We start from the raw sequence: 21901 nt of genomic DNA, 5'->3' as shown, positions 1-21901 counted from the left end.
TTGCTGTTACTAACACCAGCGATCTAACTTTCAACCAGACTCATTTGAGGGTCAAATTCATTTGTTTATATGCATTTTGTCAATTGTAATGTTACAATCGATTGAAAGGAGACAGTCTGGCCACTAACCACTCATGAAGACAACATTAGAAAGAACTTGCATTTATTTAGTGCCTTTCACGACCTCAGGATGTCCCAAAGCATTTCACAGCCAATGAAGCACTTTTGAAGTGTAGTCACTGTTGTAATGTAGGAAACGCGGCGACCAATTTGTGCACAGCAAGCTCCCATAAACAGCAATGTGATGATGACCAGATCATGTGTTTTAGTGATGTTGGTTGAGGGATAAACATTGGCCAGGACACCAGGAGAATATCCCTGCCCTTCTTCAAATAGCACTATGGGATCTTTTACGTCCACCTGAGAGGGCAGACGGGCCTCAGTTTAACATCTCATCAAAAAGATGGCACTTCTGATTGTGCAGCTCTCCCTCAGTACTGCCCCTCCAATAGTGCAGCGTTCCCTTAGTACTGCCCCTCCGACAGAGCGGCGTTCCCGCAGTACTGCCCCTCCGACAGAGCGGCGTTCCCTCAGCACTGACCCTCCGACAGTGCGGCGCTCCCTCAGCACTGACCCTCCGACAGTGCGGCGCTCCCTCAGCACTGACCCTCCGACAGTGCGGCGCTCCCTCAGCACTGACCCTCCGACAGTGCGGCGTTCCCGCAGCACTGACCCTCCGACAGTGCGGCGCTCCCTCAGCACTGACCCTCCGACAGTGCGGCGCTCCCTCAGCACTGACCCTCCGACAGTGCGGCGCTCCCTCAGCACTGACCCTCAGACAGTGCTGCACTCCCTCAGCACTGACCCTCCGACAGTGCGGCGCTCCCTCAGTACTGACCCTCAGACGGTGCTGCGCTCCCTCAGTACTGACCCTCCGACGGTGCGGCGCTCCCTCAGCACTGACCCTCAGACAGTGCTGCGCTCCCTCAGTACTGACCCTCCGACAGTGCGGCGCTCCCTCAGCACTGACCCTCCGACAGTGCTGCACTCCCTCAGCACTGACCCTCCGACAGTGCGGCGCTCCCTCAGTACTGACCCTCCGACAGTGCGGCGCTCCCTCAGTACTGACCCTCAGACGGTGCTGCACTCCCTCAGTACTGACCCTCCGACGGTGCTGCACTCCCTCAGTACTGACCCTCCGACAGTGCGGCGCTCCCTCAGTACTGACCCTCAGACAGTGCTGCACTCCCTCAGTACTGACCCTCCGACAGTGCGGCGCTCCCTCAGTACTGACGCTCCGACAGTGCTGCACTCCCTCAGCACTGACCCTCCGACAGTGCGGCGCTCCCTCAGTACTGACCCTCAGACAGTGCTGCGCTCCCTCAGTACTGACCCTCAGACAGTGCTGCACTCCCTCAGTACTGACCCTCAGACAGTGCTGCGCTCCCTCAGTACTGACCCTCCGACAGTGCGGCGCTCCCTCAGTACTGACCCTCAGACAGTGCGGCGCTCCCTCAGCACTGACCCTCAGACAGTGCTGCACTCCCTCAGTACTGACCCTCAGACAGTGCTGCGCTCCCTCAGTACTGACCCTCAGTACTGACCCTCCGACAGTGCGGCGCTCCCTCAGTACTGACCCTCAGACAGTGCGGCGCTTCCACAGTACTGACCCTCAGTACTGACTCTCAGACGGTGCGGCGCTCCCTCAGTCCTACATTAGAATTCGTGAAGAACCTGCCCTCCGGAGATTTCACCAACATTGTAACCAGGTGACCGTAAACCTCGGCTTGAATCTCCAGCCCTCCCGTTTCCCCGGAGACTCCCCCCGTGCCCTGGGGCATGAAAGGGGATCTGCCCCTCCTGCTCTCCCCGCACGCGCCTCACTCGGCGCGGGAGACTGGTGAGCGCGCGGCCGCGGAGGGCTTGGCTCGAGATTCGGACACGAGCCGTCAATTCCGAGTGAGCGCGGCGGCCGAGCCTGCGCACAGCTGCTGGCGGCGCCACTGTTGCTATAGCAACCGGGGCTGGCGCGCTTCCCACTGCTTGTGTCCGAGTTGCCGATTCCCGATCATTGGTCTCTCGGGTTGCTCGTGGCATAGGCTGGGATCCATCTTAAATTGTTGGAGACTCCAGGACAGTCCGGGAGGGTTGGCAGCCCTGGGTGCTATTTGAGCACGGACTGTCCCAGCTGGTTGTGAGCGAGGCCCGGCGGACAGGGCCCGGCGATAGAAAACAAACGGCAGCAAACTTCACAGGAACCATGTCACCGGGAGCCGAAGGCCAGATAATGACTGTGTGAATGGATCCGCCACAGCGAGTGGGTACGAAGTGTCTGCAACACACTCGGGGTCGTGTCACTGTCACACATTTGGGGTCGTGTCACTGTCACACATTTGGGGTCGTGTGTGTCAAACACTCGGGGTCGCCACATAAGAGGTTAGTGTGCAAAATTAAAGCACATGGGATTGGGGTAATATACTGGCATGGATTGAAAATTGGTTAATAGACAGGAAACAGAGAGTAGGAATAAATGGGTCTTTTTCGGGGTGGCAGGCGGTGACTAGTGCGGTACCGCAGGGATCAGTGCTTGGACCCCAGCTATTCACAATATATATCAATGATTTAGATGAGGGAACTGAATGTAATATTTCCAAGTTTGCTGACGACACAAAACTAGGTGGGATCGTGAGTTGTGAGGAGGATGCAAAGAGGCGTCAAGGCGAATTAGACAAGTTGAGTGAGTGGGCAAATACAGGGCAAATGCAGTATAATGTGGATAAATGTGAAGTTATCCACTTCGGAAGGAAAAACAGAAAGGCAGAGTCTTATTTAAATGGTGATAGATTGGGAAATGTTGATGTACAAAGGGACCTGGGTGTCCTTGTACACCAGTCACTGAAAGCAAACATGCAGGTGCAGCAAGCAGTTAGGAAGGCAAATGGTATGTCGGCCTTCATTGCAAGAGGATTTGAGTACAGGAGAGCAAGGATGTCTTATAGCAGTTATACAGGGCCTAGGTGAGACTACACCTGGAATATTGTGTGCAGTTTTGGTCTCCTTACCTAAGAAAGGATATACTTGCCATAGAGGGAGTGCAGCGAAGGTTCACCAGACTGATTCCTGGGATGGCAGGGATGAGGAGAGATTGGGTCGACTCGGCCTGTATTCACTCGAGTTTAGAAGAATGAACAGGGATCTCATTGAAACGTATAAAATTCTGACAGGGCTAGAGAGACTAGATGCAGGGAGGATGTTTCCCCTGGCTGGGGGGTCCAGAATGAGGGGTCATCGTCTCAGGAGACGGGTGGGACATTTAGGACTAAGATGAGGAGAAATTTCTTCACTCAGAGGGTGGTGAACCTGTGGAATTCCCAATCACAGAAGGCTGTGGAGGCCAAGTCACTGAATATATTTAAGAAGGACCTAGATAGATTTCTAGACACAAAAGGCATCAAGGGGTATGGGGAGAGGGCAGGAATATGGTTTGAGGTAGAGGATCAGCCATGATCGTATTGAATAGTGGAGCAGGCTTGAAGGGCCGAATGGCCTACTCCTGCTTCTATTTTCTATGTTTCTGTGTGTCACTGTCATACACTCGTGGCCGTGTCTGACACACTTGGGTCATGTCACTTACACTCGGGGCCGTGTCTGTCACACACTTGGGGCTGTGTCACTATCACACACTTGGAGCCACGTCTCTAACACACATTCGTGGCCGTGTCTCTAAAACAAACTCGGGGCTGTGTCTATTGCACACTTGGTGCTGTTTCTCTATCACGCACTCAGGGCCGTGTCTGTTACACACTTGGGACCGTGTCTCTATCACATACTCAGGGCCGTGTCTCTATCTCACACTCGGGGCTGTGTCTGTTACACACTTGGGACCGTGAGCTCGATTTTAAAACAAAAGTCTGGGTGCGTTGGGGGCGGGCCCGGGCGCAATGAAAATCGACTTTTCAAGGAGAGGGCAGAAATCCTGACTCCAAGACACCGAAGAACACGCACGATCCTGAGTCATCTGGGTGAACGCGCCATTCCCGAATCTGGAAGTTTTAATTGCCGGTGGGACGATATTTAAACCACGAAATCAATTAGCTAACGTCGTTAAAAATGAATAAATGTAATTTAGATTGAAGGCAAGCTGATTTCAACGCTGCCTCAATGTGTTTCCCGTGCTGTGTGAAACACGGCATTGGGAAGTTGTCAGGTTTCAGCCGGCAGCCATTTGGACATTTAAATCCCTGTTTGACAGATGGGGATAAAGGGTCAGTTATTGCAGCAGGGCACTCAGTTCTCTCAGACAGATTTTTGGCTGGGAGATCTTTGTGTTTACACTGAAAATTCTTGGTTTCCACTCAGAATTGCTCTGTTTACACATATTTACCAACTTTTCAGACCCCCTCAAACAGACATCATCAGGAAGGGGGGGGGGGGGCACCATGCCTGCATTCACCACTACATCCGAGGACGAGCAACATCACCATCCTCACCAGGCACAGCGTGCACTTCCGCCACTTGTGGCTCCACAACATAGTGCTGCGCCACAGGCACAGTCTTAAAATTAGAGCCAGGCCTTTCAGGAGTGAGATTAGAAAACATTTCTACACACAAAGGGTGGTAGAAGTTTGGAACTCTCTTCCGCAAACGGCAATTGATACTAGCTCAATTGCTAATTTTAAATCTGAGATAGCTAGCTTTTTGGCAACCAAAGGTATTAAGGGACATGGGCCAAAGGCAGGTATATGGAGCTAGATCATAGATCAGCCATGATCTTATCAAATGGCGGAGCAGGCACGAGGGGCTGAATGGCCTACTCCTGTTCCTATGTTCCTATGCAAAAGAGCACAGAGGGCAACAACAGAGAGAACGATGTCGCAGGAGGCACTACCCTCATCAGAGGGTCTACAGACCGAGGCTCAGCTTCCTGGCTTCTCTGAGGAGCAGTCCATATGGAGGCTGAGAGTGAGTCGCCAGGTGGTCGCAGACATCTGCAGCCTCCTTCATGCCAAACTGCTCCCGGCTGGGCCTGGCAGCATCTCATTACCCTTCGCAGTTAAAGTAACCACTGCCCTCAACTTCTCCGCCTCCAGATCATTCCAGGGTGCCACCGGTGACATTGCCGGGGTCTCTCAGTCGTCTGCACACAAGTGCATAAGACAGGTCACCGACGGTTTGTTTCGCAGATTCCACGCTGTGGCTGGCTTCCCACGGGTGCAGGGTGTAATCAATTGCATGCATATAGCAATCCGAACACCTCCACACAAGCCAGGACTGTTCATCAACAGAAAGGGTTATCATTCCATCAACACTCAGCTCGTTTGTGACCACCGCAAAAGATTTCTTCACGTGTGCGCCAGATTCCCTGGCAGCTGCCACGATTCATTCTGAGGGAATCCAATATCCGAGGTCTTTTCCACGCACCGAATACCCTTAAGAGCTGGCTCCTTGGGGACAAGGGATACCCCCTGCACATGTGGCTGATGACACCTCTGAGGAACCCCATCAGCGGGCAACAGCGTTGATACAATGACAGCCATATCGCCACCAGGTCTATAATTGAACATGCAATAGGATTGTTGAAGATTCGATTTCGGTGCCTCAATCGTTCTGGGGAAGCGCTTCAATATGCACCAGCGAGAGTGGGTCACATTATAGTAATGTGTTGTGTCCTGGACAACATGACGCAACAGCGAGGGGGACCGGGTGATGAGGCCCCATGCCCTCATCCAGCATCCACATCTGCCATCCACACTGAGGAGCAGCAGGAGGAGGGGTAGGAGAAGGAGGAGGATGAATCCATGGGCAGAGCAGCGACTCACCTGGCTGCACGTGAGGCCAGGGAGTCACTCACATGTGAACGGTCCTCATAAGATCAGAAAGTGAGAATAGTCCAGTCCTCACATCACCTGCAAAGAACAGTGCCAACACCAGCCCTCCCTTCCCCCCCCCCCACCCCGCACAAAACAGTCCTGCAACTACACATGCACCCACTGTAAAGTCACCCACGGGGTGGCATCAAGTTTCGTCATGATGAAGCACATGAAAGGGCGCTATCACAAAAACCAGTCAAGAATGGGCAAGACTTGGCAGTAATGGTGAGAACGATAACATTTAATGTGACTTTAAAAAAAAACAAATATAAATAAAAAACATGACAGTCTGTCGGACACCCTTGTGCATACCCTTCGTGATCACAAAACCTTAGCCTTTCTCTTCCTACTACTTCTACGTAGTGCAGCAGAGGTAGTAGCAGATTGCTCATGTCCATGGCTGGACTGCTTAGATGCTTTCGGCCTACGTCCTCTAGGTTTTGGAGCACATGAGGGCCCCTCCAAAGACTGCTCCACCTGCACCTGTGCAGAGGCAGACTCGGCCACCTGGAGAGGAGGCAGCATTTATAAATCACAGAACAATACCTGGTGATTACAGATAGTCTTTTCAACTGCCCGTTGCCAAGGCAACCAAAGTGTTCAGACAGATAGGTGTTACCTACAGGGCCACCGAATATACAAACGGCCAGAACAAAAAAAAAACAGAGAGAGAGGCAGAAACATCCGGAAGGAAAAGACAGCAATTGACCCGTTATATTAAAAATAGATAACTTTTGTTCGCTGGTGGGGTTACGTGTAGCGTGACATGAACCCAAGATCCCGGTTGAGGCCGTCCTCATGGGTGCGGAACTTGGCTATCATTCAGGCCCTGACAACGGCCCTGACAAGGAACTTGATAGCCAAGTTCCGCACCCATGAGGACGGCCTCAACCGGGATCTTGGGTTCATGTCACGTTACACGTAACCCCACCAGCAAACAAAAGTTATCTATTTTTAATATAACGGGTCAATTGCTGTCTTTTCCTTCCGGATGTTTCTGCCTCTCTCTCTCTCTTTTTTTTGTTCTGGCCGTTTGTATATTCGGTGGCCCTGTAGGTAACACCTATCTGTCTGAACACTTTGGTTGCCTTGGCAATGGGCAGTTGAAAAGACTGTCTGTAATCACCAGGTATTGTTCTGTGATTTATAAATGCGAGAGGTTCGAGGATTTCTTGACATACTCCTGGATCACATCACTCCTACCACCCTGCTGGAGAATAGTTTGGAGGACATGAATGGTGCCTTGAAAGCCCAATTGTAAAGTTTCTGTCTGCCTCTTTAAGGCAGCAGAACGTTGTTCACTGTGAGTTTGAACGGCCGTTGTCAGGGCCTGAATGGACTCGTTTGTAAGCCATGCTTGAAGGTCAACAGAGGCTAGCCTTCTCTCCATCGCAGATATTCCTACTCTTACCTGCGGCACTATCTCAGACATTTACATAAGAACATAAGAAATAGGAGCAGGAGTAGGCCAATCGTCCCCTCGAGCCTGCTCCGCCATTCAATAAGATCATGGCTGATCTGAAGTGAGTGGAGAATGTGGGCTGCAGTTACCTGTGACACTATCTCAGACATTTCTGCAGTTACCTGCGACACTACCTCAGACATTTCCACAGTTACGTGCGACACTATATCAGACAGTTCCTCATGTCCCTGTGACACTATCTCTGAGATTCCCTCACTTGCCTGTGCCACCATTCCACTAATGCAGGAGTTGGACTCCTCCATCCTCTGCGCTATTATGAAGAGTGTGCTTGGCAGCTGTTCAATACCTTGCAAATGTGCTGCTGTCCTTCAATCGTTCTCCTTTTAAAGGATGGCCCTGGGGTTCAGCATCTGCTTCTGAGGCTGAACCCCAGGGCCATCAGGCTGAGCAGAGCCTGGAGAGGAGTGCGGACTCTCCACAGCTGTCCCTGCCACCAGTGTCTGCTCATGTTCACTTGTGTGTGGTGACTCACCAGGTGCCAACCCAAATAATTGACTATTAGGTGTGAGTATCTGCGCTGGTGGATGGCTCGTTAAGATGTGACAGTGCACCCTCAGAGGCTGGCAGGTACTCTGAGGTATCGCCCTCTCCCGTCACTGCGGTAGTTGAAACGCCTGTAAGAGAACAGAAGGCAATAATAAGCATCATCACAGATGTGTCATGTTGCGATGAGCATACTGAGATGTTCAACATGCCAGTTGCTGTTAACATCAATTCATATTGTGTGTGATGAATGTTAAAGTTGTGTCACCAGACGTTTGTGGGGTGCCAGTCTCGGCATCCCCGACGGACAGGCACTCAAGGGTGCGGCTGATCTCCAGGGCCTCCTCCTCCGCCTCTGTGAATACCACTATTTGTTGTGGCCCCCCTCCAGTCCTCGTCCTTGCGCTTGCATTTTGCGCTCTCTTCTTCTACAAGAGGAGAAAGTGCAGACGTGTGAGTGAGTGATGGCGAAGTGGTCAGCCGATGAATGCATTGCTTTGGGTGAGGCTGACCGTGAAAGAAGTGCAACAGAGGGTGAGTATGAGACAGAGACATCACATTGTATCAGGATTGGGATGAGTGGTAGTGGTGGGGTCACAAATGGGGGAGGCGAGGAAGTGAAGGTAAGTTGAGGATGAGCCTTAAGTGGGTGTGAGGAGTGATGTGATGGAGTAGTCTTGGCAGTGCAGAATGAGTTGGTGGGGGGGACGGGGTGATGTGAACCATGGAATTTTTTTTAAATTCGTTCATGGGATGTGGGCATCGCTGCGAGGCCGGCATTTATTGCCCATCCCTAATTGCCCTTGAGAAGGTGGTGGTGAGCCGCCTTCTTGAACCGCTGCAGTCCGTGTGGTGACGGTTCTCCCACTGTGCTGTTAGGAAGGGAGTTCCAGGATTTTGACCCAGTGACGATGAAGGAACGGCGATATATTTCCAAGTTGGGGTGGTGTGTAACTTGGAGGGGAACGTGCAGGTGGTGTTGTTCCCATGTGCCTGCTGCTCTTGTCCTTCTAGGTGGTAGAGGTCGCGGGTTTGGGAGGTGCTGTCGAAGAAGCCTTGGCGAGTTGCTGCAGTGCATCCTGTGGATGGTATACACTGCAGCCACTGTGCGCCGGTGGTGAAGGGGGTACCAATCAAGCGGGCTGCTTTATCTTGGATGGTGTCGAGCTTCTTGAGTGTTGTTGGAGCTACACTCATCCAAGCAAGCGGAGAGTTTTCCATCACACTCCTGACTTGTGCCTTGTAGATGGTGGAAAGGCTTTGGGGAGTCAGGAAGTGAGTCACTCACCGCAGAATACCCAGCCTCTGACCTGCTCTCGTAGCCACAGTATTTATATGGCTGGTCCAGTTAAGTTTCTGGTCAATGGTGACCCCCAGGATGATGATGGTGGGGGATTCGGCGATGGTAATGCCGTTGAATGTCAAGGGGAGGTGGTTAGACTCTCTCTTGTTGGAGATGGTCATTGCCTGGCACTTTTCTGGCACGAATGTTACTTGCCACTTATGAGCCCAAGCCTGGATGTTGTCCAGGTCTTGCTGAATGTGGGCTCGGACAGCTTCATTATTTGAGGGGTTGCGAATGGAACTGAACACTGTGCAATCATCAGCGAACATCCCCATTTCTGACCTTATGATGGAGGGAAGGTCATTGATGAAGCAACTGAAGATGGTTGGGCCTAGGACACTGCCCTGAGGAACTCCTGCAGCAATGACCAGGGGCTGAGATGATTGGCCTCCAACAATCACTTCCATCTTCCTTTGTGCTAGGTATGACTCCAGCCACTGGAGAGTTTTTCCCCGATTCCCATTGACTTCAGTTTTACTAGGGCTCCTTGGTGCCACACTCGGTCAAATGCTGCCTTGATGTCAAGGGCAGTCACTCTCACCTCACCTCTGGAATTCAGCTCTTTTGTCCATGTTTGGACCAAGGCTGTAATGAGGTCTGGAGCCGAGTGGTCCTGGCGGAACCCAAACTGAGCATCGGTGAGCAGGTTATTGGTGAGTAAATGCCGCTTGATAGCACTGTTGACGACACCTTCCATCACTTTGCTGATGATTGAGAGTAGACTGATGGGGCGGTAATTGGCCGGATTGGATTTGTCCTGCTTTTTGTGGACAGGACATACCTGGGCAATTTTCCACATTGTCGGGTAGATGCCAGTGTTGTAGCTGTACTGGAACGGCTTGGCTAGAGGCGCAGCTAGTTCTGGAGCACAAGTCTTCAGCACTACAGCTGGGATGTTGTCGGGGCCCGTAGCCTTTGCTGTATCCAGTGCACTCAGCCGTTTCTTGATATCACGTGGAATGAATTGAATTGGCTGAAGACTGGCTTCTGTGATGGTGGGGATTTCGGGAGGAGGCCGAGATGGATCATCCACTCTGCACTTCTGGCTGCAAACGCTTCAGCCTTGTCTTTTGCACTCACGTGCTGGACTCCGCCATCATTGAGGATGAGGATGTTTGCAGAGCCTCCTCCTCCCGTTAGTTGTTTAATTGTTCACGACTGGATGTGGCAGGACTGCAGAGCTTTGATCTGATCCGTTGGTTGTGGAATTGCTTAGCTCTGTCTATAGCATGTTGCTTCCGCTGTTTAGCATGCATGTAGTCCTGAGTTGTAGCTTCACCAGGTTGGCACCTTATTTTTAGGTACGCCCGGTGTTGCTCCTGGCATGCTCTTCTACACTCCTCATTGAACCAGGGTTGATCCCCTGGCTTGTTGGTTATGGTGGAGTGAGGAATATGCTGGGCCATGAGGTTACAGATTGTGCTGGAATACAATTCTGCTGCTGATGGCCCACAGTGCCTCATGGATGCCCAGTTTTGAGCTGCTAGATCTGTTCTGAATCTATCCCATTTAGCACGGTGGTAGCGCCACACAACACGTTGGATGGTATCCTCAGTGCGAAGACGGGACTTCGTCTCCACGAGGACTGTGCGGTGGTCAATCCTACCAATACTGTCATGGACAGATGCATTTGCGACAGGTGGATTGGTGAGGACGAGGTCAAGTAAGTTTTTCCCTCGTGTTGGTTCGCTCACCACCTGTCGCAGGCCCAGTCTGCTAGCTATGTCCTTCAGGACTCGGCCAGTAGTGGTGTTGCCAAGCCACTCTTGGTGATGGACGTTGAAGTCCCCCACCCAGAGTACATTTTGTGCCCTTGATACTTTCAGTGCTTCCTCCAAGTTGTGCTCAACATGGAGGAGGACTGATTCATCAGCAGGAGGTTTCCTTGCCCATGTTTGACCTGATGCCATGAGTCAATGTTGAGGACTCCCAGGGCCACTCCCTCCTGACTGTATATCACTGTACCGCCACCTCTGATGGGTCTGTCCTGCCGGTGGGACAGGCCATACCCAGGGCTGGTGATGGAACAGTCTGGGACGTTGGCTGAAAGGTATGATTCTGTGAGTATGGCTATGTCAGGCTGTTGCTTGACTAGTCTGTGGGACAGCTCTCCCAATTTTGGCACAAGTCTCCAGATGTTAGTGAGGAGGACTTTGCAGGGTCGACTGGGCTTGGTTTGCCGTTGTCGTGTCCGGTGCCTAGTGGTCCGTCCGGTTTTATTCTTATTATGACTTTTCGTAGCGAGATTTTACAACTGAGTGGCTTGCTAGGCCATTTCAGAGGGCAATTAAGAATCAACCACATTGCTATGGGTCTGGAGTCACATTTAGGCCAGACCGGATAAGGACAGCAGGTTTCTTTCCCTCTGGGGCATTAGTGAACCAGATGGGTTTTTACGACAATCCGGTAGTTTCATGGCTACCATTACTGATACTAGTATTTTAATTTCAGATTTTTATTTAATTAATTGAATTTAAATTCGCCAGCTGCCGTGGCGGGATTTGAACTCATAACTCTGGATTACTAGTCCAGTAACATAACCACTATGCTACCGTACCCTATTTTGTGTAGGAGAATCAGTAAGTGTACTCACTTTTGCTGACCTAGTTAGGTCATTGAAATGCTTTCGACACTGGACCCAAGTGCGGGATATGTTGCTCCTGCTGGTGACCTCCTCTGCCACTTCGAGACAGGCCTTCTTGGTAGCAGAGGCATAGCGCTTCCTCCTGTGGGTTGGGTAAAATAGTTCCCTCCTCCTCACCCTGGCCAGCAGCACCTGAAGTGAGGCATCACTGAATCTTGGAGCAGCCTTGCCCCTGTGCTGCTCCATTGGGTCTTCTTGCTCCTTGATTCAGCAAAATCCATTGGAGCAATGGCCCTTTAAATCCAGACTGCAGCTGACAGCCTGTCATGCGGGTGCACAGTCTGTCCACTGCGCAGCTTTCAGACGGAAACAAGATTAATGGCCACCAATTAAGTTGCGATTGTGTGGGGAACGGTAAGTTTTTATTATTCGTGTTTGCCGCATGCCCATTGACCGCCCACTGCTGCCATCCCGCCGCCTTATTAAAATCGTGCCCCATGTCCCTATCACATACTCGAGGCGGTGCCTGTTGCACACTCGGAGCAGTGTCTTACACAGTCGGGGCTGTGTCTCTGTCACACACAGGGGGTCGTGTCTCTAAGACATTCAGGGCCATATCTGTTACACACTCGTGGCCATGTCTCTAATACACTCTCGGGACTGTGTATCTATCACACACTCGGGGCCCTGTCTATTACACACTCATGGCTGTGTCACTATCACACACTAGTGGCAGTGTCTCTTTCACACGTGGCCGTGTCTCTATCACACATGTGACTTCGTGTCTCTGTTGCACACTTGTGACTGTGTCACTATTGCACACTCGTGGCCGTGTCATCATCACACACTCGGGGCCATGTCACTATCACACACTCGGGCTGTGTCCATTACATACTCAGGAACGTGTCTCTATCACACACTCCGGTCTGTGTCTGTTACACACTTGTGACCATGTCCCTGTCACACTCGGGGCTGTGTCTGTTACACACTCAGGGCTGAGTCTCTGTTGCACACTCGGGACTATGCCTCTATCACACATTCGCGGCCATGGTTGTATCACATATTTGTGGCCGTGTTACTATTGCACACTTGGGGCTGAGTCTGTTACACACTCGGGGCCGTGTCTCTATCACACACTTATGGTCATGCCTCTATCACACACTCGGGGCCTTGTCTGTTACACGTGGCCGTGTCTCTAATACACACTCAGGCCATGTCTGTTATACACTCGGGGCCGTGTCTCTAACACACACTCGGGGCCATGTCAGTTACACACTTGTGGCCGTGTCTCTAACACACTCGGGGCCGTGTCTGTTACGCACTCGTGACCGTGTCTCCAACACACACTCGGGGCCAATGTCTGTTACACACTCTGGGCTGTGACTCTATCACACACTCAGGGTCGTGTCTCCAACACACTCAGGGCCGTGTCACTAACACACACTCATGGCCGTGTGTCGATCACGCTCGGGGCTGTGTCTCTATCACACTCATGTGTCTAACACACACTTGGAGCCGTGTCTCTATCACACTCGGGGCCATGTCTCTATATTAAACATATAAATAGTTAAAGGGTAGTCAGAGGAAGGGTGGGGCCGATTAGGGATCAAAAAGGAGATCTTGTGAAGGCAGAGGGCATGGCTGAGGTACTAAATGAATACTTTGCATCTGTCTTTACTAAAGAAGAGGATGCTGCCAATGTCACAGTAAAGGAGGAGGTGATAAAGATATTGGCTAGGATAAAAATAGATAAAGAGTTACTTAAAAGATTGGAATACTCAAAGTAGAAAAGTCACCCAGTTGCTGAGGGAATTAAGGGTGGAAACTATGGAGGCTCTGGCCACAATCTTCCAATCCTCCTTAGATATGGGAGTGGTGCCAGAGGACTGGAGGATTGCAAATGTTACACCCCTGTTCAAAAAAGGGGAGAGGGATAAACCCAGCAATTACAGGCCTGTCAGCCTAAAGTCGGTGGTGGGAATACTTTTAGAGACAATAATCCGGGACAAAATTAATTGGTACTTAGAAAAGTATGGGCTAATAAATGAAAGCCAGCACGGATTTGTAAAAGGCAAATTGTGTTTGACTAACTTGATTGAGTTCTTTGATGAAGTAACGGAGAGGTTTAATGGGGGTAGATATTGTGCACATGGACTTTCAAAAGAGGTTTGATAAAGTACCACATAATAGCAAAATTGGACCCATGGGATTAAAGGGGCAATGACAGTGTGGATATGAAATTGGCTAAGGGACAGAAACCAGAGAGTAATGGTGAACGGTTGTTTTTCAGACTGGAGGGAAGTACACAGTGGTGTTCCCCAGGGGTCAGTATTAGGACCGTTGCTCTTTTTGATATGTATTAATGACCTGGACTTGGGTATACAGGACATAATTTCAAAGTTTGCAGACGACATGAAACTTGGAAATGTAGTAAAATTGAGAAGGATAGTAATAGACTTCAGGAGGACATAGACAGACTGGTGAAATGGGCAGACACATGGCAGATTAAATTTAACACAGAGAAGTGTGATGTGATACATTTTGGTAGGAAGAGTGAGGAGAGGTAATATCAGCTAAATGGTACAATTTTAAAGGGGGTGCAGGAACAGAGAGACCTGGGGGTGTATGTACATACACAAATCTGTGAAGTTGGCAGGACAAATTGAGAAGGCTGTTAAACAAAACATATGGGATCCATCTCTTTATAAATAGAGGCATAGAGTACAAAAGCAAGGAAGTTATGCTAAACCTTTATGGTTAGGCCAGTGGCAGAAGGGTCAGTTACCAGAGGACACAGATTTAAGGTAATTGGCAAAAAAAATAGAGGCGACAGGAGGAATTTTTACGTATCGTGCCTGTGCTGGCTCTTTGAAAGAGCTATCCAATTAGTCGCACTCTCCCCTGCTCTTTCCCCGTAGCCCTGGAAATTTTTCCTTTTCGAGTATGCAATTCCCTTTGGAAAGTTATGATTGAACTGCTTCCACCGCCCTTTCAGGCTGTGCATTCCAGATCATAACAACTCGCTGCGTAAAAATATTTCTCCTCATCTCCCCTCGGCTTATTTGTCAATTATCTTAAATCTGTGTCCTCTGGTTACTGACTCCCTATCTACTCTATCAAAACCCCTCATAATTTTGAACAATTCTATTAAATCTCCCCTTAACCTTCTCTGCTCTAAGGAGAGCAACCCCAGCTTCTCCAGTCTCTCTACATAACTGAAGTCCCTCATACCTGGTACCATTCTGGTAAATCTCTGCATCCTTCCTAAAGTGGTGCCCAGAATTGGATACAATAGTGTAGCTGAGGTCTAAGCAATGATTTATAAAGGTTTAGCATGACTTCCTTGCTTTTGTACTCTGTGCCTTTATTTATAAAGCCCACGATCCCTTGTTTTTCAACAGCTTTATCAACTTGTCCTGCCACCTTCAAAGATTTGCGTACGTAAACCCCCAGGTCTTTCTGTTCCTGCACCCCCTTTAAAATTGTACCATTTAGTTTATATTGCCTCTCCTAATTTTTCTTTCCAAAATGCATCACTTCACACTTCTCTGCATTAAATTTCATCTGCCATGTGTTTGCCTATTTCACCAGTCTGTCCATGTTCTCCTGAAGTCTGTTACTATCCTCCTCACTGCTTGCTACATTTCTAAGCTCTGCAAATTTTGAAATTATGCCCCCTATACCTGGTCCAGGTCAGTAATATATATGAAAAAGAGCAGTGGTCCTAATACCGACCCCTGGGGGGCACCACTGTATACTTTCCTCCAGTCTGGAAAACAACTGTTCACCATTACTCTCTGCTTTCTGTCTTGCAGCTAATTTCATATTCATGCTGCCACTGCCCCTTTAATCCCATGGGCTTCAATTTTGCTAACAAGTCTATTATGTGCACTTTATTCAGCCTGTAACTTACTCCTGGATATCTTTTATTCTATATATTAACCACCTGAATCTCTTGATTAGATTCCAGCCTGTAACTCACACCCAGGTATCTATTATTCTACAAATAAACCACCTGAATCCCTTGATTAGATTCCAGCCTGTAATTCACTACCGGGTATCTGTTATTCTATAAGTAAACCACTTGAATCCCTTGATTAGATTCCAGCCTGTAACTCACTCCTGGGTATCCGTTAATCTATATATAAACCACCCGAAACCCTTGATTAGATTCCAGCGTGTAACTCATTCCCTGATATCTGTTACTCTATATAGAAACCACTTGAACCCCTCGATTAGATTCCAGCGTGTAACTTATTCCCGGGTATCTGTTACTCTATATAGAAACCACTTGAACCCCTCGATTGGATTCCAGCCTGTAACTCACTTCCGGGTATCTGTTATTCCGATTGGTCATTCACTGCCCATTGTATCACCAAAGATATCAGTGGAGTAAAAATTGAGAAAATCATTGAGATCAGCTTTCTCATTTTCAACAAAGGCCCATTGGAATTCAAATCTTTTGCAGATGCATGCGAGTGTATTGAAGCGCTTTGTGAGACCACCTGTTACAGAGTCCATGTTGGGGGAAGAAAATATTGACCTGAAGTCGGTCCTTCACAGGTTTGTCTTGATGATCCACGGCTGTAGTGTTACCATGTTCACTTTATGTAGATGGTGGGTTTGAATGTAGTAATACCACTGATACTTCTGGAGGGCGGATAAAGAACAATAAAAAGAATCCGCATTCTTATAGCGCCTTTCACAACCTCAGGACGTTCAAAGTGCTTCACAGCCAATGAAGCATTTTTGACGTGTCGTCATTGTTGTAATGTAGAGAAATGCAGCAGCCAATTCACACACAGCAATGTGATAATAACCACATAATCCGTTGTAGTGATGTTGGTTGAGGGATAAATATCGGCCAGGACACCGGGGAGAACTCCACTGCTCTTCTTCGAAATAGTGTCATGGGTTCTTTTGTGTTCTCCTGAGAGGGCTGACGGGGCCTGGGTGTAATGTCTCATCTGAAAGACAGCACCTCCGACAGTGCAGCACTCTCTCAGTACCGTACTGGAGTGTCAGCATAGACTTTGTGTTCAAGTCTCTGGAGCGGAACTTGAATGTTTGCTGCGACAAGCTCACATTAATAATTTCTTTCCATTTTCCTCTCAACTGCGCCAGTTCAGTGATAAGACTGTTGTTCTCAGCAACAGTAGCATCTCAGTACTGAAGGACTAGATTCCATTCATTGACAGGGATTAGAATTTTTAGCCAAACTGATGCGAGTAAAACACATTTCAATTTGGACGTGTGTTTGAGTAGGCTAATAATGTTACTTCTGATTATGCAAGTCAGGTTCAATTCTAGCAAATCATTCAATGCTGGGCATTTAAGCTTTGTAGATTCTTGGTCAAAGGATGCACACAATCGCCACCAGCTGATCACCGTGTGTCAGACAGTGAACGGGAATATTTTTCCTCAAACTCTCCCACATTTGTGGACATGCGTTCAAAATACTGTGTGATGACTGAAGACATCTAAAGAATGCGATAGATCAATTGATGACTGTCGAATCAAAACCAACTAGGTTCAGGGTACGTGCTGCACATGGAGAGAAAAGCACCTGTGGATTCTGTCCAAGAAGCTCCACCTGAGCTCCAGTTGGTCCCATCATGAGCTTGTCCATGGCAGAGTTTGAAATCTAATCTGTGTTTGAATCACCTCGGCTATTTCCTCGATAGTCTCCTTGGTAAAGTCTGTGAAGCACAAGAAACATTCCTGCATCACAAAGTTTCCCACAGGTACTTGACGAATGTATCTGATCAGTAGTGCTTTCTGTTCCTTGTGTGAACAGTCTGATGCTACATTGCATATTATTGAAAAGTACTTTGCCTCTGTAACTCTAAGATTGTTTTCACGATGTGCCCGGTGCATTCTTCAACATATTTATTTTGACCCTCAGGTGACAAGTCACATACTTGAAGTCTTACATTTTGCACCTGTGCTTCTTTCACACAATCAACAAGGTCGCCCAAAATCTGATCATACTTGGCTAAAAATTCAATAAAACCCAAGAAATTAGGAACATAGGAACATTAGGAATAGGCGTAAGCCATTCAACCGCTCAAGCCTGCTCCACCATTCAACCAGATTATGGCTGATCTGTACCTCAACTCCATTTACTCGCCTTTGCTCCATATCCCTTGATACCCTACCTAACAAAAATCTATCAATCTCAGTTGTGAAAGCTTCATTTGTCCCCCAGCATCCACAGTCTTTTGGGGGAGAGAGTTCCAGATTTCCACTACCCCATGTGTGAAAAAGTGCTTCCTGATTTCACTCCTAAGTGGCCTAGCTCTAATTTTAAGATTATGTCCCCTTGTTCTTGATTTCCCCCACCAGAGGAAATAGTTTCCATTGCCATTGGATTTATCACCTGGCTTGGAGCTTGTGCCATGGAGAGCTAATCCTTGTTCAACATCTAAAATACATTTAAGAATTTTCTTCCACTTTTCATTTGTAAACTGTTTGTCAATGCTTTTATCACCTTTCAACCTTCCTCTCCCATCTATCCATTTCATGCGATCCCTGTGTGCGTTACTTTTTCTGTGATCAGGGATTGGTTTATACAGCTGGTGTCAGCTGTGAGCTGCAGTCCACCCAATTGTCACGGCTAAGGTTGGAATAAAACTTCAAGTCGTTGCATCCTGCAGAAAATTCAATACAGAATGCAACAAACAGCAAAAACAACAACAACTTGCATTTATATAGCACCTTTAATGTAGTACAAATTCCCAAGGCGTTTCACAGGAGTGTAATGAAGCAAAATTTGACACTGACCCACATAAAAAGATATTAGGACAAGTGAGATAGGTTTTAAGGATCGTCTTAAAGAAGGAGGAGAGGTAGAGAGGCAGAGAGGTTTAGAGAGGGAATTCCAGAGTTTAGGGCGAAGGCAGCTGAAGGCACAGCCGCCAATGGTGGGGCGATGGAAATCGGGGATGCAAAAGATGCCAGAATTGGAGGAGTGCAGAGATCCCGGAGGGTTGTAGTGCTGGAGGAGTTTACAGAGATTAGGAAGGGCGAGGCCATGGAGGGATTTGAACACAAGGATGAGAATTTTAAATTCGAGGGGTTGCCAGACCAGGAGCCAATGTAAATCAGCAAGGACATGGGCGATGGGTGAACGGGACTTGGTGCAAGTTAGCACACGGACATCAGAGTTTTGGATGAGCTGAAGTTTACATATTTATGCTGCATCTCTCCAGTCACGTTCAATTTTGTCACCATTAGGACGAGTGCAGGTGAGAAGTGCCCAGGGAAACAGTTTTCCTCTGATATCCCCTCTTAGATGGAATTTTATTTTCCAGTTATGAAGCGCAAGTCTGTCTGTGTCATCCTGTTGTGTAGGTCGTGCACTTGAAAAGAATTTTCTCAACTGAAACATGAGACGGTTCATGTTCATCTTTTTATTCTTTGGTCTTCTCCTCATGTGCTTCACCTAGACTAGTAGCAGCAGGATTACCAGCTTCTTCATTTTCTTTGGTTTCAGTCTCAAACTGGTCCCGCTCCATCTTGTGCATCCTCGATTTCCTTTGCTCCACTATTGACGGCTGTGTCTTCGGCTGCTTAGGCCCTAAGCTCTGGAATTTTCTCCATAAACCTCTCCGCCTTTCTACCTCTCTCTCCTCCTTTAAATTGCTCCTTACAACCTTTTTGACAAAGCTTTTGGTCACCTGTCCTAATATCTTCCTACGTGGCTAGGTGTGAAATTTTGTCTTATAATGCTCCTGTGAAGGGCCTTGGGATGTTTTACTATGTTAAAGGTGCTAAATAAATGCAAGTGTGTTAGTTATAAGAACATAAGAAATAGGAGCAGGAGTAGGCTATACGGCCCCTCGAGCCTGCTCTGCCATTCAATAAGATTGTGGCTGATCTTCTACCCTCAACTCCACTTTCCCATCCGATCCCCATATCCCTTGATTCTCTTAGTGTCCAAAAATCTATCAATCTTGAATATACTCAATGACTGAGCACCTTCAGCCCTCTGGGGTAGAGAATTCCAAAGATTCACAGCCCTCTGAGTGAAGAAAGTTTTCCTCATCTCGGTCCTAAATGGGCGACCTTTTATCTTGAGACTATGACCCTTAGTTCTAGACTCTCCAGCCAGGGAAAACAGTCTCTCAGCATCTAGTCTATCAAGCCCTCTAAGAATTATGTATGTCTCAATGAGATCACCTCTTATTCTTCTAAACTCCAGAGAATATAGGCCCATTCTATTCAATCCCTCCACAAAGGACAACCCTCTCATCCCAGGAATCAATTGCACACCCTCTAAGGCAAGTATATCCTTCCTTAGCTAAGGAGACCAAAACTGTACACAGTTTTCCAGGTGTGGTCTCACCAGAGCCCTATATAATATTTCACCACTCTCTATCTCTGAACTCTCTGCCTTCCCCAATGACTCTGAAGATTTCCCGCTGCACTGAATCTTCTTCTCCCTGCTTCTTGCTCTGCAATTTTATCTCAGCTTTTCTTTTCATTTACTGATTTACTAAATACAACGGAGACCCTGCAGAATTCCGATTTTCTGCTTATACAGGTAAAAGCTCACTATTCCAGGAATTTCTTAAACAGCTTCTAGCATCCTGATTGACTAGGTGCCCCTGGCCAATATTTATCCCTCAACCAACATAATTAAAAACAGATTATCTGGTCATTGCTCTTTGTGGGACCTTGCTGTGCACATTTGGCTACTGCCTTTCCTACATTACAACAGTGACTACACTTCAAAAGTACTTAATTGGCTGTAAAGCCCTTTGGGACATCCTGAGGTTGTGAAAGGCACTAAATAAATGCATGTCTTTTTTCTTTAACTGAAAACACAACATTGATAAACAACAAAGGCCTAGAATTTGCCAAAAATCCTGATTGTTTAGCTCCGGTGGGCGAGGCTTTAGTGAGTTATACTGAGGCTGGGGAGCTACCGAATGCAAATCCGTTTGATCAACAGTGTGAATTACAAAAATTTAGTGCTAGATTTTTTTGAATAGAAAAGAAATAGGAAGTTCAGATTCATACAATTCAGAATCATTGTAGTTATGTGTGTTTTCGTAAAATTGATTATATTTGACCAATCACCAAGTGAAGTAAAGATTTTTAGCTTAGACCAGTTTTAGGCCAATGTTTGTTAGAATAAAACTTACAGTTTCATTGTAAAAAGTGGTTTCTTTCCACAGCTTTCATGAATAGTGGAATAATTTTTCAGATTAGAAAAACCACTCGATGTGGGCAATTTTAAGTTCTGTTAGTGGGTGCTGATTGACCTGTATTCGAGGATAATTAAATGTCAGTCGTGCTGCGATGGTGTGTTTTATGGTCAGGAAGTTATCACTCTAGTCGGAAGAATGAAATAAGAAAAAATGAAATTTATGACTACAGAAACAGCTGAAATCTGTTCAGATACGGAAAATAAACCTTTCTGAATAATACCCAAAAGAAAGAAAAAGTGATTTAATTTTTTTTCATATTTTCAATTTTTTTTTGTGTGGTGTGTCAATGATTTCCTTACAGATCTGACAATTATATATGCTGTTTCGTTTAAGCAAAAACAAAGATAAAATTTGTAGTTTTACCCACAAGAAAAAATTCATTTGATTTTTGTTCAAGAGTTCCAACAGATCGTGTGAAATAAATATGAAAGCTGTAAAATTTTTATGAATATGTATTCGCAGCATGAAAATCACCTTTAAGAAAGTTCACGATTGCAGTACAAGTGTGCGGAATTCAGTGAATATACACATAGTAGCTTCAAAGTTGTAGTTTATAACTTTTTTTTCATTCATGGGATGTGGGCGTCACTGGCAAGGCCATCATTTATTGCCCATTCCTAATTGCAATTCAGAAGGTGGTGGTGAGCCGCCTTCTTGAACCGCTGCAGTCCGAATGGTGAAGGTTCTCCCACAGTGCTGGTTGGTACGGAGTTCCAGGATTTTGACCCAGCGACAAGTCAGGATGGTGTGTGACTTGGAGGGGAACGTGGCAGGTGGTGTTGTTCCCATGCGCCTGCTGCACTTGTCCTTCTCGCGGGTTTGGGAGGTGCTGTCGGAGAAGCCCTCGGCGAGTTGCTGCAGTGCATCTTGTAGATGGTACACACTGCAGCCATGGTATGCTAATGGTGAAGGGAGTGAGTGT

General features: G+C 47.7%; 1 long non-coding RNA gene across 4 annotated transcripts in view; it reads left to right on the top strand.

Annotated features, from left to right (window-relative positions):
* The first annotated feature begins 2034 nt into the window (after positions 1 to 2034).
* The window catches only part of LOC137335505 (uncharacterized), an 80793-nt gene continuing 60926 nt past the window's right edge, over positions 2035 to 21901 (top strand). For 3 of the 4 annotated variants that reach the window (XR_010966441.1, XR_010966439.1, XR_010966440.1), the window contains exons 1-2: positions 2035 to 2435; positions 16233 to 16327. This is a non-coding gene — a long non-coding RNA (uncharacterized lncRNA). The remainder of the gene's footprint in view (positions 2436 to 16232; positions 16328 to 21901) is intronic. The other variant, XR_010966442.1, reaches the window with a different exon arrangement.

Source organism: Heptranchias perlo, chromosome 19, assembly GCF_035084215.1.
Source record: "Heptranchias perlo isolate sHepPer1 chromosome 19, sHepPer1.hap1, whole genome shotgun sequence".
In the NCBI taxonomy this organism is placed as follows: Eukaryota; Metazoa; Chordata; class Chondrichthyes; order Hexanchiformes; family Hexanchidae; genus Heptranchias; species Heptranchias perlo.
The sequence above is the reverse complement of the archived record's forward strand: the minus strand, read 5'-3'. Positions and strand labels throughout refer to the sequence as shown.